Genomic DNA, 13,614 nt, shown 5'->3' with positions numbered 1-13,614 from the left:
TTTAATCCAGCTGGCATAGCTCCTCCTTCACTCCAGAAATGACTCCCACTCTTCTGGAGTGTTTCAAGGGCCACCCTACCTTTCCATGCCTTGACCACCAGTGTCCAAGGAGGGAGACAGGCCTGCCTGGCTGAAGCGACCAGTTGCCCATGAGCAGCCCCAGAGAGTGACATGCTGGTACAAACACAGTATTTACCACTCTCAGAGCAATCCACAAGCAGAAATTTGTTTTTATGAAACATTAGTCATTTTCGATAACAACAAATCGGTACAAATCCGTATTCATATAAATTACCAGCTCTGAATAGCTGACCCACTTTATATATAATCTTGGCACAAAATCTTGACTATGAAATCTGAGGCAGATTGGTTTCACTTTGGTCAACCTGGAAAGAAAGAAATGAAAAACATGTTAATACATGGCTCAGAATGAGGGCTTCTTTCCACTTTAACTCAGGCTGTCTTGTTCTTCTTGCAGCAATATAGGGACTAAAATCTTTTGCAAGTGTCTTATTTAGATTATCTGCAGTTTGGTTTCCCATGGAAGTAAATTCTGGTGACAGACACAGCTTGAACCTGTCCTTTTAGTACTGTACTACAAGCACGGCAAGTGCCGCTCTCCTTGCTACCATACTCCAAAACCAGTATTAGGGGGCTCCACCAAGAGACCGTTCTACCCATCGCACTGTGCAGGTACGTATGGGGCAGTGCACAAATTTCTGAAGACTGCATTAAGGAGAACAGTAACCACTCCATGCTAGGATATACGCATCTTATAGCTAAAACCCCAAAGCGCTTCTAATCTGAATTAACCTACCAAATCTCTGGGACCACAGGTCCTTGCTGTTTAACAAGCCTTTGTGGCTGTTGCACAGTTGTATGGGCTGTCCTACATTTTCAAGGAGCCGCAGCAAACCTGGCTATTGCTGGCTTCTCCTTGTAGAATTTGAAACTGGAGTCACAAGTTTTGGCTGTACCTCCCATTTAAATATATGAGGTTTTTTAATGAAAGTATAGGCTAATGGGAAAATTAAGTTATATTCTAGGGATGTTACAGATGAATCTGAACGGTAGATCTACATCACAAGTTGGCCAAAAATTCAACTGAGCACCTGAACATGGTCTAAGCCAACACCAGCTTGCACTAGCAAATAAAACTTAGTCTTCTGGAGACCAAATGGAGACCAAACTCTGGTCTATCACACAATCCTTTTCGAGATGGATACCAAGACCCATCACTGTGTCCTCCTCTCTCACCTCCAGCTTCAAAGAAACATACCCTGGAGCCAGAAGCCGTCAGCAAACTTAACCTTCACCCTTGTGCTGAGGATTCAATTCAAAATCTAACGCAAACTTTTAATCAGCAACAGCACTTATGCTGTATGTAGAAAAACTTTTATTTTTAATAACACACAAAAAGAGGACTGAGAGCAAAGCCATTGATTCACTGTAACAGAACAGCACGCCTGTTTTACAAGTGTATAATTTCTGGTTGGTAAAGATTTGAGGTGAGGGAATACAAGCAGACAACTCCCAGGTAACCAGAAGGGAGAAATGCACACAAGAGACAGGTCTAATATTCAGAATACCTGCGGACTTTAACAATGTAATCCTGTCACTAATCGTAGCTCGTAATGAACAGTGGCAATGGGGTTCTTGGGAATTGGACAGACTCACATAGCTTGTTATTTTAAATAAATACCATAATCGGTATGAAATCCCAGCAACTAAAATATGAAAAACAGTATGAACTACCAGTCTTTTATGGGACAGAAAGAATTATCCATAGCTATCCAAAGGCTAGTTTGGCTTTCATATACTTGTATATAAACCATGAGTCACTTTACATCATCTTGCCTCCAACTCTTTGCAAAATATAGAGGTTTTGTTAGTGGTGTTTAAGCTAACTGCAGGTATTCTAGGTTTAGTTTGTGTGGGATGGAAAGAAATACTAGCCTTTTGCTTAAAAGGAGAGAAAATGTAGATTTATATTGATACAAGGAGAACAAGGTGAGGAAAAGTACATAAGCAACTGCATTATGAGATTCTTAATATCAAATACTATAGGGGGGAACTATGGATATTTCTCTTATGACAACAGACAGAACCAGTCCCGATCCTGCAAGGAGAATATGGTCGATCTCATCTGCAACCCTCCCGAGAAGGTTCTGCAGGAGCTACCCCTGCACACAGGCAAGCCGATATCCTAAAGCTGTACTCTGCGTACAGACCCATCGCATTTCAAGATGTACACGAAGACTCCTGTCTTACAGCACTGTCCCTACTGCTTACGCTGAGTTCATCCCTTATGCCTCAAGGGAGAGGCACAGAGTGTCGGGAAGCCCGGCTCCTGCCACTCACCCCCTCTGACAGGTCACTGCCATTCTGTTTCACTTTCCCCACTTATAAAATTAGAATAACGATTACTCCTTTGAACACTGTCAGCCCTTTTGATGGAGGTTGCTACAATTACAACATTACTATTGCAGGATATTAGCTAAGCCTCACTGCTCTGTGGCGGAGTGTCCAGGTGAGTAATTTGTCCATTTTACAGACAAACTGAGACATTGAAATGCTAATACAGTAAATTGGCATGAGAATGGAAAAAATAGATGATTCATTTTCAGTTTCCTCCCTTAGCAGCTACCAAATGCTCATGGGAGTAAAGAGGGCCCATCCTAACAGCTGCCTCAAATTTTAAGTGCGCTCACTCATTTTAAAGAAATTTATAATACTTCTCTGTTAAACACCGTGTGCAACTTCAAAAACTGACATCAACTCCAGTGCTTCGCAATGACCTGCCAAGAGCAGGCAGCAAGTTGGCTGCTGCCTCTGCCAGAGAGGATTAACGCCAAATAATGTTGACTGTAGGTAGAAGACCTAATTCTATTTCTAGCTGCACTGGTATAAAACCAGAGTGAGTAATGTTGTCTACGAAAGATGGATGCAACGGTGTGAAAGGATTGCAGTGGGAGAGCATCAGGCTCAGAGGAATTGTTGGTGTATTTTTTTCAAGGACATACATGTTTGGAAACTAATGGAAACATTAAATTGGCTATAAAGATTTCCAATGGAAAAGTAACATTACTTCCAATAATCTTAGCTGCTGTGAATAAATGTAATTAGGACACATTTAAATTTGGTTAATAGTTACCCAAAAAGTTATTTGCAATCTGTAAAGTAATACGCCCCTAAGTGTTATGGGTAGCACGTGATTTTGTTAGCAGCAAAACAGGCAAAATATATTGCAAGCTGAAATCCCTTTTTTGCCCCTCTAACAAAAGCTCTCCTAACCCCTTATACTGGAATAGTTGCAGTAGAAAAAAGGCCTCTAAGGGGTTTATTTGGATTTTGTTGGTTCTTTTTGTTTGTTTTTACAGAACAGGAGACATTTCCCTGTCTACTGTGTATCATTTCTCTTTAGGCAAATGCACAAAAGGACATTCACAATTAGTGGAGTAATTACAAATGTTACCAAAAAAACCAACCCAAAAGCTCGCAATAGCTATAAGCACTGCACAGAGTCCCCCTGGGCCCCGCTTTGTTCTCCGTCAGCAGAGCCTTTCTTCACACGCTTTCTGAAGGAGTCAAAGGCGCGAGGAGGCCAACCATCCTGCAGCTCCTCCCCACCGAAACCCAGCCGCACGAACCCTCCCAGAGGGTGAGGAGAGCAGGCAGGACACGGGCAGGCGCAGGACTCTTAGGTGTCTGAGCAGATCACCCCGGCTCCCCTGGCGTGCTCAGGCCACAGAGCATCGTCTCGCCCCACATGTCTCCATTAGACAGTGGAGCTGTGCCAGGAGCAGGGATGGGGCTGGGACGACCAGCTCAGAGGCAGCAGCTGATGGGGTCAGCATCTCCAGTCATCTGGACCACCCTCTGCCTCAGCATCTTTCTGAAGCTTTTTAAGGAAAACACTGCTTTCTGAATGTACTGAGATTTAATTGTCTTTCCTTGAACTGTCCCAAAGTGAGAACTTGTCTTCAGCATGCCCTGGCCAGCTGGGAGAAGCCATACTCCTGCCCAAGCACTTCTCTGACCTTCATCCTTCCCTAGGATAAGGCACCCATAGTGATGCTGACTGTATGGGTGAGACTGGGACTGTATGTATGGCCACTAGGTCACAAATTCAGGCTGTTTGCCAGACACACAGCTGGGGAGGAGCTGCCATACAGGCAGAGACTGCAGAGAAAGGGACTGCAGTTTTGCCCTTGCCATGCTTTCTGCTGAGGAGGAAGCCCTCCTCTGGTAGCCCAGTTTTTGGGACAAACCAGAACCAGCTGAGTATCAGTCTGGACCTGAAGAGGCAGACTGACTTGCTTGTAGACCAGCAAATAATTTGGTGGTACTTCACAGTGACCCTTCCCTACTGGTAAACTCAACCTAAATACTTACTTTCTTCAGTTTCTTCTCACCGATCAGCAGTGGGCTCAAGGACGTGACGGATTACGCAGCAGGGCCAGGCAGAGTACCCCGCACAGGGATCTCATCCAAAGCTGACAGTGCAGCCTCACAGACCCGCTGCAGATGTGCTGACCCCGGCACCCTGAGCGACTACCACAAGGACAGAGTGTGGGATATGCAACCTTGTTGTCCCCACCCCAAATACTTTCAGTATCAGGAAATTAATAAAAATGAATACAATAAAGGAATACACAAAGGACTACAAATATCCCCTTTGTTGTATCTGATTTGGACCTGGAGTGTTTCCCAGCTTCAGTCTAGCCACTCGATAATCTGAAGTGGGGAATGCTACATAAATTACTCATTATCCCCACCAGATGAGCTGTCAAAGGCTGCAGAAACAAGTTCATGTTCACTTCACCTCTCTCTGCTTGCTCTTTGCTGTTACTTACTTTCCACTCTATTAAGGTCTGTTGTTAAACACTTTTGTCTCAAGACACTAAGAGAAAGAAAGAAGGAAAGAAATAAAGAAATCCTCCACCAGCATCCTGGAATTTTACTTTTGAACAAAAATCCAGAAGGACACAATAAAAGCCAAAGCAATTGTTCTTTCTCCGTGAGCTCATCATTACACCCCACAGCCGTCAAACAGCTTTCGCAGCCTCACTGCCTGCCTGGGGTTACCACCAGTACAGGTACAGGTATCCAGCCCAAGGACTGCAGGAAAACCTAAATTAAACTCCCCTCTTGCCAGAGGTGATCCCTGAGAAGAGTAAAGGCAGCTCTGGAGCAGAGCCTGTGCATTTGTTGAGTTGCGGCTACTTGTATTTCTTTTCAAAGCAAATCACAGATGTCAGATTATTGTGTAAATACGGAGCGCTACTGCTTCACTGCAGCTGTGGTATCTGCTCAGGGCACCTAGGAGATCCAGCCTCCAGGCCAATCAGCCTAGAACTTGGCACAACTGAAGTAACACCTCACTTTTGGGTTTTTTTAATTAACCATTAATCTTCGACATTTCCGATTAGTTGCTAGAACCCGTATTTCTGTCTGACCCTCATCCCTAAGGTTTCCTGTTTGTTGTTGCTTCCATGCTGCAGACAGCACAAGTAGCAGAGCGCTATTGCTCTTGAAAAGGATGTTTTTACATATGGCTCTGCCCCAAACACCTGGAAGTACTTGCAGCACTGGAAAGGCAAGCCCAAATACTGGGTGGCCCTGGAAAGCCAAATATCATTTCGAGTTTGCAAATGCTTCCTGTCATCACTTTTGGGCCAGACCAAAGCGATGGAGTGAGCTGTCCCTAGGGTTAGGAGAGACAAAGTTCGAACACAGGATCAAATCTGGCACCTCAAGAATGTCTCACATTATCCTGTTGTTTCCAGCATGCCGCTGGCTGGCACACCTCGGCCCAAACTCCTCCTCGTTTTCTGTGCTGCGCAACATAAGGCAACACCTTCAATTTTTCTGCAATTGCAGCACGGTGCATTACTGTCAAATACCGTGTGTCCCGGGCCCTGCAGCGACGGGCGTTCAGCACAGCCAGGCACCACGGCAGTCCCCTCCAGCCGGGAGGCAGCCAGCGTCCCAGGGCTGAACAAGAAGCCTGGAGGCTGGGGGATCAACCCAGTACTACATCCCTCAGGGCAGCAGCAGTAACAAGAGGACAATTGACCCAGGAGGGAGCCCTGCATCTCCCTGTCTCACCAGCACAACAGTTATAAAAACACCGAGTGATGGCTGGGGCTGCACTGCTCTCTTTTTCTCAGTACAGAAGCTGCAGCCAAGCGTGGACACCAGTTTGCCTCGACTCCACTGCAAGCCGGCTGGATGCCTGACAGCTCCAGACTACGCAGGATTGAAGAAAAATAGGGTTGGAAAGGCCCCACAGAGGTCATTTACACCGGTTCCTTATCCCCATGGCAGGATCAATTTTACCCTCATCATTCTTGGCAGACTAAGAAATAGAGAAGAATAAAGAAACCAAACTTCAGGGAATTGGGGCAGGCTAAGTATAACTACGAAACCGTAGTCTGTCCAGGAATAAGTCTGAATGCGCCTATTCTAGAAAACCATGCCACAAAAACAGTGTCAGGAACTTGACTTGAATTCTTTTTTAAAATAAACAAACAAACCTGGAAGCTTTAAAATCCAGGATATGGGTTGAGAACTATTTCATAAACCTTAGTCACCTACATAGTCAACCAATGCGGAAACACATCATATCACATCCTAATAAGCAGTATGCAAATATTTTTGTAATCTAGTGCTAATGACACCAAATATTATTAATATGTCATTTGGCACACTATTGTAAAAATAATATTTAACAATGTATTAACTGAAGTTGTAGCAAATGATGTATTTAGCTAATTGTATGCAATTAAATTAGAATTAAAAAGGGGATGTTTCATAATCTTCCTTGCTTTTCACTAAAAATCTAAGCAGGAAATTCAATAAATGAAAGCTGCTGGAAAAATCACGTGAAGCATCAAGCGCTGGAACATTAATATAGCACAAAGCATCATATGTTGTTCATCTAACTTTATTAAAAACCACACCAAGTTTAAATCTTTGGACATTTCATACTGAGCTGAACTTCACTCTTTTTTTTTCTGATTCCTCATCCTATCTATTATATCACCCAGGCTTAGATCTGTTGCATCATTATAGCCGGAAATAAAAAAAAAAAAAAAAATCACACATAGGTGATTAAATGCCTGTGTCTGGACTGTGGAAGGAATGCAGATCCAGTACTATACTTCATCTTGAGTAACTTGTCCCTATAGTATGCACATGTGCTCCTTGCACTTTTGTCAATAACTGGTAATATATGTCAGCAAAACCACAAGTGTTACAAACTGCAGCACGGTTTCTGTTAGGAGTTTGTTCTTTGCTGCACCACTGGCATTTAACAGTTTGTGTGACTATTAAACACCTGGATGTGCTCGTGCTTTTGGAGAGAAGGACTGGGAACTCACCCCGTGACTGATCCTTTTTGCAGTTAGTTATTTCAAAGATTTCTCTGTGGGCATTGCTCCAACTTTGTACACACAACTGTTCTTGCAGTACTTGTAACTCAGTAACAAGGACTTGTGCATACAAATTTGGCCACTAAGGATACAAATGAACGATTTATCTTCACATTTAAAAAAAAGACAAAAACAGTTGCTTGTGCAGCACCATGTCTTCATCTTCTCGGTCGTTTTGGGAAACGCTCAGACCCCTTTGAATGCAAGGACCTACGACTGACCCTACTTACAGAGGTCAAGCTTTGCGTTTGTCTTCTCTCTCTCACACAAGGGCAGCCCTGCCCCGGCTCCTGCTGCAGTCACAAATGGTATCAGTGCTGACTACAAAGGAAGCTGGATCAACCCTACACGCCATGCATTTTAGATTGCGTAGTTTCAGTGTAAAGCTTTGGCAACGCATCAGGACTTTTTTCCTGATGACTCCAGCTGCTGTTTCTACTATTTCATGTAGGCATCCATATCAGTGGAAAGCTTTGGTAATGCATTTTGACGTTTGTATGGACATTGCTCTTTCCATCTACAGAGATGGAAAGATCTGCAGAGATCCACAGCCTTCCCTTACCCCTGCCTGATTCGCTGAAGAAGCCGAGTTTCCTGGTGTTTGGTAACCCACTGCCTGCACTCAGGGATTCCTCCTCAGACCTAAGGAGCAGCAGAAGCTTATGGCAAATGAGCTACTTGTCTGCTCGTGAATCCTTATTTCCAGTCCGAACTCACTGAAGACTTTTTCTGTGCCTGTGCTTGCTACCTGCCAGAGGAATGGGGCGTGATGGGGAGGTGGGAGGGAGAGGCATTTGCACAACAGGACCCTGCAGAGGAGTCATCTCACTGTCCTTGCCTCCATCCATGTCTGCCGAGGCGAGGGGCTCAGGCCTCTGCGCATGGGACCCCATGGTGCCAGGAAACAAATAAGCACAGGGGCCATCTTTCTGTCAGGCTTTGTCCCACACTGCAGGGAAAGCTTGAGGATCCCTCATTTTAACTCACTGTCTGTAAAACCTCTATTCAGCCACAGAGGACCCACACCTGCTCTTAGATGCTTGTAACCAGGCTCAGTTCTCATTTCTAGCCTAGTAGGCATATCAGAGAGTGAAAGTTAAAGAACAGATTTCCTATTTAAACAGATAAACTTTACTGTCATATGCTGTTGCAGTTATTGACCAGGACCTGCTGAAGACAGAGGGAAGCTCCTGTTCACCTCACTGGCGCTGGCTGAGGATCCCAGCTCTTGGCACCTCCTGCTGTCCCCTGCCTCACCGGCGTGTTCTTCAACATCTTTCCACCCAACGGTGGCAACTCAATGAAGCACTGCCACAATTTAAATAGTTATTTGCATTTCATTAACAATGACAACATTTATTTTAATACAGTTAAATCAGAGTAGCATTTAATTTAATTTTAACAAGATAGTTATTAAGCTAACCAAATATCAATTGATTGCTGAAGAAACTACATTGTGAAGCAAATAAGTTGAGAAATAAATCTTGTTGCCAGGCCATTAATGCAAAATCACATAAATAATAAACGTCTAATTAGGTTCTCTCTAATGAAGAGCTCCAACTGTTCATTGACATTCCCTGGGAGGGCTGGTGCCTTCTGATGTTGGCTGTTGGGGGAGAGGGGCCTGATCCAAGTGCTCAGAGCACTGTACAGACTGACCCAGGTTGGGCAGCTGGGTTTAAAGAGGAGCTCAGCCTCCCCGTGTGCTGCCTAGTTGGGACAGCCTTGCTCTGCACCATTCCAGGCTCAGAGACCTGAAGCACCTCACTCAGGCGTGGGTGGGATGCCAAAAGTCAGGGAGCAGGGATACACCATGCGGGGTCTGCTCCTGTCCACACCATGGGGCTGCAGGGTGTGGGGGATGCCAAAAGTCAGGGAGCAGGGATACACCATGCGGGGTCTGCTCCTGTCCACACCATGGGGCTGCAGGGTGTGGGGATCATCCCCCCAACAAGTGCCACATCTTAACCCTTTCCTTCTCAGCACAAGCAGCTTACCATGCTTTCCTGCAAATTACCCTGTGTCTGGAGTACCAAAAATGGTCAGTTACAGCAGACGTAAACATTTCCTTTTCCAGTATTGCCAAGGACTTGTAATTTTCATCCATTTGTATGTGTGGATATCATTTTCAAGGGGTTTGTTTGTTTGCTTATTTAAACACAGATCTCTTAGGGGGAGTTATTTTCTTAGCTTTTCTGACCATCTGCTCTGTCCAGCTGCACAAAACAGACCAAAAAATCTCACCCAGGCAACTCTGAATCAAGTCTGCAAGTTCTGCTTAAAGTGTATTATATTACATGCAGGCTCGATTTAAAGCCTTCAAGTGATGGAAAATCCACTGAATCCCTAGACAAGTTGCTCTGATGGTTAACTATGCCCACCGTGAAAAATGAGTGCTGCCTTCTGAGCCTGAACTTGTCTAGCTTTAATGTTTATTCACTGACTCTGCTCATGCCTTCTTCTGCCAGGTTAAAAATATTACCAACAATCAAATAAATTATTTTGTCCTGAAATTGCCAGATGATTAAGGTATAAACAAATTGAGAGCAAACCAAAGAGGTTTGTCTGGGTAGAGTCAACTGCCACAGGTGGCCCTTTCTTTGCCAGCCCCAGCAGTCCCTCGGCATCTGCCGCCCGGGGGCTGAAGCAGAGCCTGCCATGGGAGAGGGCAAGGGCTCTTCTCTCTACCAGCATGATTTTTGGAGGGACACCCTAGCAACTTCAAGGAAAGCAGGTCAGAAATCCAGTTTACTAAAATGCAAATGAGCCCACCCAGCAGAAATTTCCCTTTTTTAAAATAAGAATAAGCACACCTCGTATACCCCTCACCCTTAAAAAAAAGTACCTGAAAAGAAGACTGTGCACAGCCCATGCCCTCAGACAACCCCCACAAAACTGTACTTCCCCCAGAATTTCCCATACAGGCACATAACCCCCCTTGCAACTGGACTGTTGGACGAGAGGGAGTTGTTTTCTGTTCTGTTTTGTTTTATGGATAGCCAACGGGCTGTGCATATTAAAATTTGGTGAGTGCCCAGTGAGAAGCTGCTGTCTCCGCTAGAGCGGGGGAAGTCCCCAGAGAGCTCCTCTGCCTGAATCACGTCGGGGAGGTGGCACTGAAGGACCGTCACCTCCTGCAGACGGGCACTGGCAATGGGGGACGAGAGGCAGGAAGGGACATGGGGAACCTCAGACCCAGGCACACACACCCCCTTTCTCCCTCCAAACCCTGAGGGAGCTTTTCCGGGTGAACTGCAATCCAAAGTAAACCACAATGGATTAGTCATGCTCATTAGATAACCTGGACCTGCACAATTAAATTCTTGCAGTAAATGTGAGTGTGGTTCACATCAAGGCACGAGGGCTCATATAGCTGAAAGCACACTTCTCTCTACTAAGGCGAGACAACCTGTCCAGGGGATCAAACGCTGATACAGGCTAATTTTGTACAATTTTGCTGTACTGTACTGAAGCAATGAAGCCACCGCAGCCTATGACAGTAGTGTCCTGTCTCTGCATGACCCTGCCATGTGGTGTCCAGCACCAAACCTGACTCTCTCCACCCCGCTTGCTCGCTCACAGGGAGCACGCCTCAAGCAGAGGTTGAAACGATGCAGCACATACATCCCTAATCACAATAAAAGCAGCGACCTGGATTTGTCGGTGTTATGTTACATTGATCAGAAGCTGCGATTTCTAAGAGGGAAGCAGGTGTTTTGGAATATGATCTATTTTTCCAGGAGGATGTGATAAATACTTTTCAACTAATTATTTTGTGCCAAACCATAAGGAAATCATCTCCAAAGAGGGCTTGTCAGCTTGGAAGACACTCAGGACTTTACTCCAAATTTTAGGCTTGACAGTGATCATAGGGCAGGATGGGTGGTGGCAGCAAGGGATCCAGCCTGCCTCAGATGAATCCCTACACCAGGGCTACAGCTTCATTTGTAGCCAATGTGCGGTAAACCACACTTAGTTTTTTTTCTTGCATCTTTCCATGGCTGTTTTCCAAACAAAGCAACTTAAACACATCTGGGAAGAAAACTAAGCAATTAAACAGAAAATGTGAGGGACCTTGTGCAGTATAAACAAAATAGCTGTTGAAGACTGGCTGAAATAGCCGGGGGATGCACGTGGGCATAGAGACTACTGCAGGCTGGGGAGAAAAGGTTGTCAGCCACAGAGCCAAAGAATACATGTCAATCCCTTCACAACCAGAAGATGCTCCTTTTGTTAGGCCACAGATGCTTGTCACCCCTGAAATGACCAGCATGCAACAGGTTAAAGCAGTTATACTGAATGGGGAGAGAGCCTGCAGCGCAAATATTGTTAGCACATCCATAACTCACAAAAGAGTAAATTATTAACTCCTCCTAATTAGGTGCCACTCCCATCCCACCTGTTACCAGGCTAGGAAAGGACGGAGCCACCACGCGTGGAGGTTTAACAATGCAATCTCCTCACCACATGACTAAGCAGGACTGTACCAACACCACCCATCCACCGGCTCTTTCAGTCATGGCAGATGAAAACTCACTTCCCTTGTTTACCATCTTGCGATAAACCTCCAACGGAAACATTTTTTTCCTGCAAGTGACAGCATTTTGAGAAAACACCCACAAATCCCTCCCCAGGCCTTTGCAACAGCCCTGAGAGACCCCTGCCAATGCCTGCCAGCACAGGAGGCATCTGTGAGGGCTCACGCCATCCCTCGCACTTGTGGTTATGTGGTGAACACCACAAAGAGCCACCACCAGCACACAAGAGCCATTTTCTTTCTTGCAAGGAAACAACAAATAAGAAGCCTGAGTTGATGGTAACAGGACTCTTCATGTAATCCCCTCCTATCTCATCTGCTCCCCCTCGCTTGCATGTGCTTCTCTGCCATCTGACCAGCGCTATTATCTATTTATTACCTGGGAGCAATGCGCCAGGCAGGGTCTCACAGAAAGCACGAGGGCCTGCCCGCTCCCTCCCGACTCGGGTGCAGGCCCACCTCTTCTCCCAGCCCCAAGGGGCACAGCAGCTGCCATGGAGGGGAAAGGCAGGGCACCGCTCAAGGTAGAGCAGGAGGAGCAAGGGGAGACCCATGCACAGCCCCTCGGCCTCGGCAGGCAACCTGCCCTGGTGGACGCCGGGAGGCAGGTGCAGGTGTTTAGGAGCAATCATTGCTTGCTTAGCTGCATTAAATGCTACCGATAACCACACTACCATTTAATAACTGGTGATGTGTAACGCAAGAAACTCTGTAAGCTGAGGGCGCCGCATCATGACTTAGGAATTATCTTCCTTCCCAAGGTCTCCCTTTACAGGGCTTACTAAAACTTGCTTGGCACAGCATTTCAGTTTCCAGGTACAAACAGTCTGGAGAAAAAGGGGGAAAATAAAGCAAAGCACAGCAAGCGTGCAACAACGTTACTGTGAGCTCAGAAGATGTTAAATGAATTAATTCGATTCATTCTTAAATTTAACTGGCAAGATTTAATGGTTCACATTGAAAGCATGAATAACTATTTTGTTCCGTGAATGACTATAGTTTAGTGACTCTTGATGTCAGTGTATTTTGCCCAGGGTAAAACTTGCTATATGAATTATTCACTGCTGGGTGGATGGAATGAATGGGGCCATACTCATACACAGGATGCCAACTGTGGTTATTTGACATGACGGGGCACACTCGATGCTGACAAAGGACAATAGTGAATTTACAGTGCGGTACTGGGGCTCAGTCATTCTCCTTAAGATCTTTATAGAAAGCATGGCACTTTTTGTCATGTACTCCACATTAAGATGGATTCCGTGTGCCAAAAAACACTGAAGCATAGCTCACTTTTAAAAATGTTCGCTAGTTTAAAGGCAAAAAAAAAAAATCTACCTTCCTGTCTTGTTTGGCTGAAACATTGCTCCAAAGAAAATGTGTTTAAGAGCAACTTAAAAACAAATGGAGGAACGCATCTATATATCACTTGAGCATCTTGTCATAGATGCAGTAGTTGATAGCTGCTAGGACCTCTCCTTGATAGGAAAGGATCTGGCAGCCTCTCACAGAACGGGGTCTCAGGGACTGGAAATAATAGCGCTTTTACCTAAGCTTTTATTTCCAAAGCCGAGAGAGAAGAGACTGGGCAAAGTTTCTGTGCTAAAGTATTTACAATGAGCAATCGGAGTAGGACATTTT

The 13,614-nt window shown here is 45.3% G+C and overlaps 1 long non-coding RNA gene across 3 annotated transcripts in view; it reads right to left on the bottom strand.

Annotated features, from left to right (window-relative positions):
- Nucleotides 1-275: 275 nt before the first annotated feature.
- LOC140655122 (uncharacterized) overlaps nucleotides 276-13,614 on the bottom strand; it is a 131,122-nt gene continuing 117,783 nt past the window's right edge. For all 3 annotated transcript variants that reach the window (XR_012043683.1, XR_012043684.1, XR_012043685.1), the window contains exon 18: nucleotides 276-386. This is a non-coding gene — a long non-coding RNA (uncharacterized lncRNA). The remainder of the gene's footprint in view (nucleotides 387-13,614) is intronic.

Source organism: Ciconia boyciana, chromosome 8 (assembly GCF_034638445.1).
Source record: "Ciconia boyciana chromosome 8, ASM3463844v1, whole genome shotgun sequence".
Taxonomy (NCBI): Eukaryota; Metazoa; Chordata; class Aves; order Ciconiiformes; family Ciconiidae; genus Ciconia; species Ciconia boyciana.
Note: the sequence above shows the minus strand (reverse complement) of the source record. Positions and strands in the feature narration are given on the sequence as shown.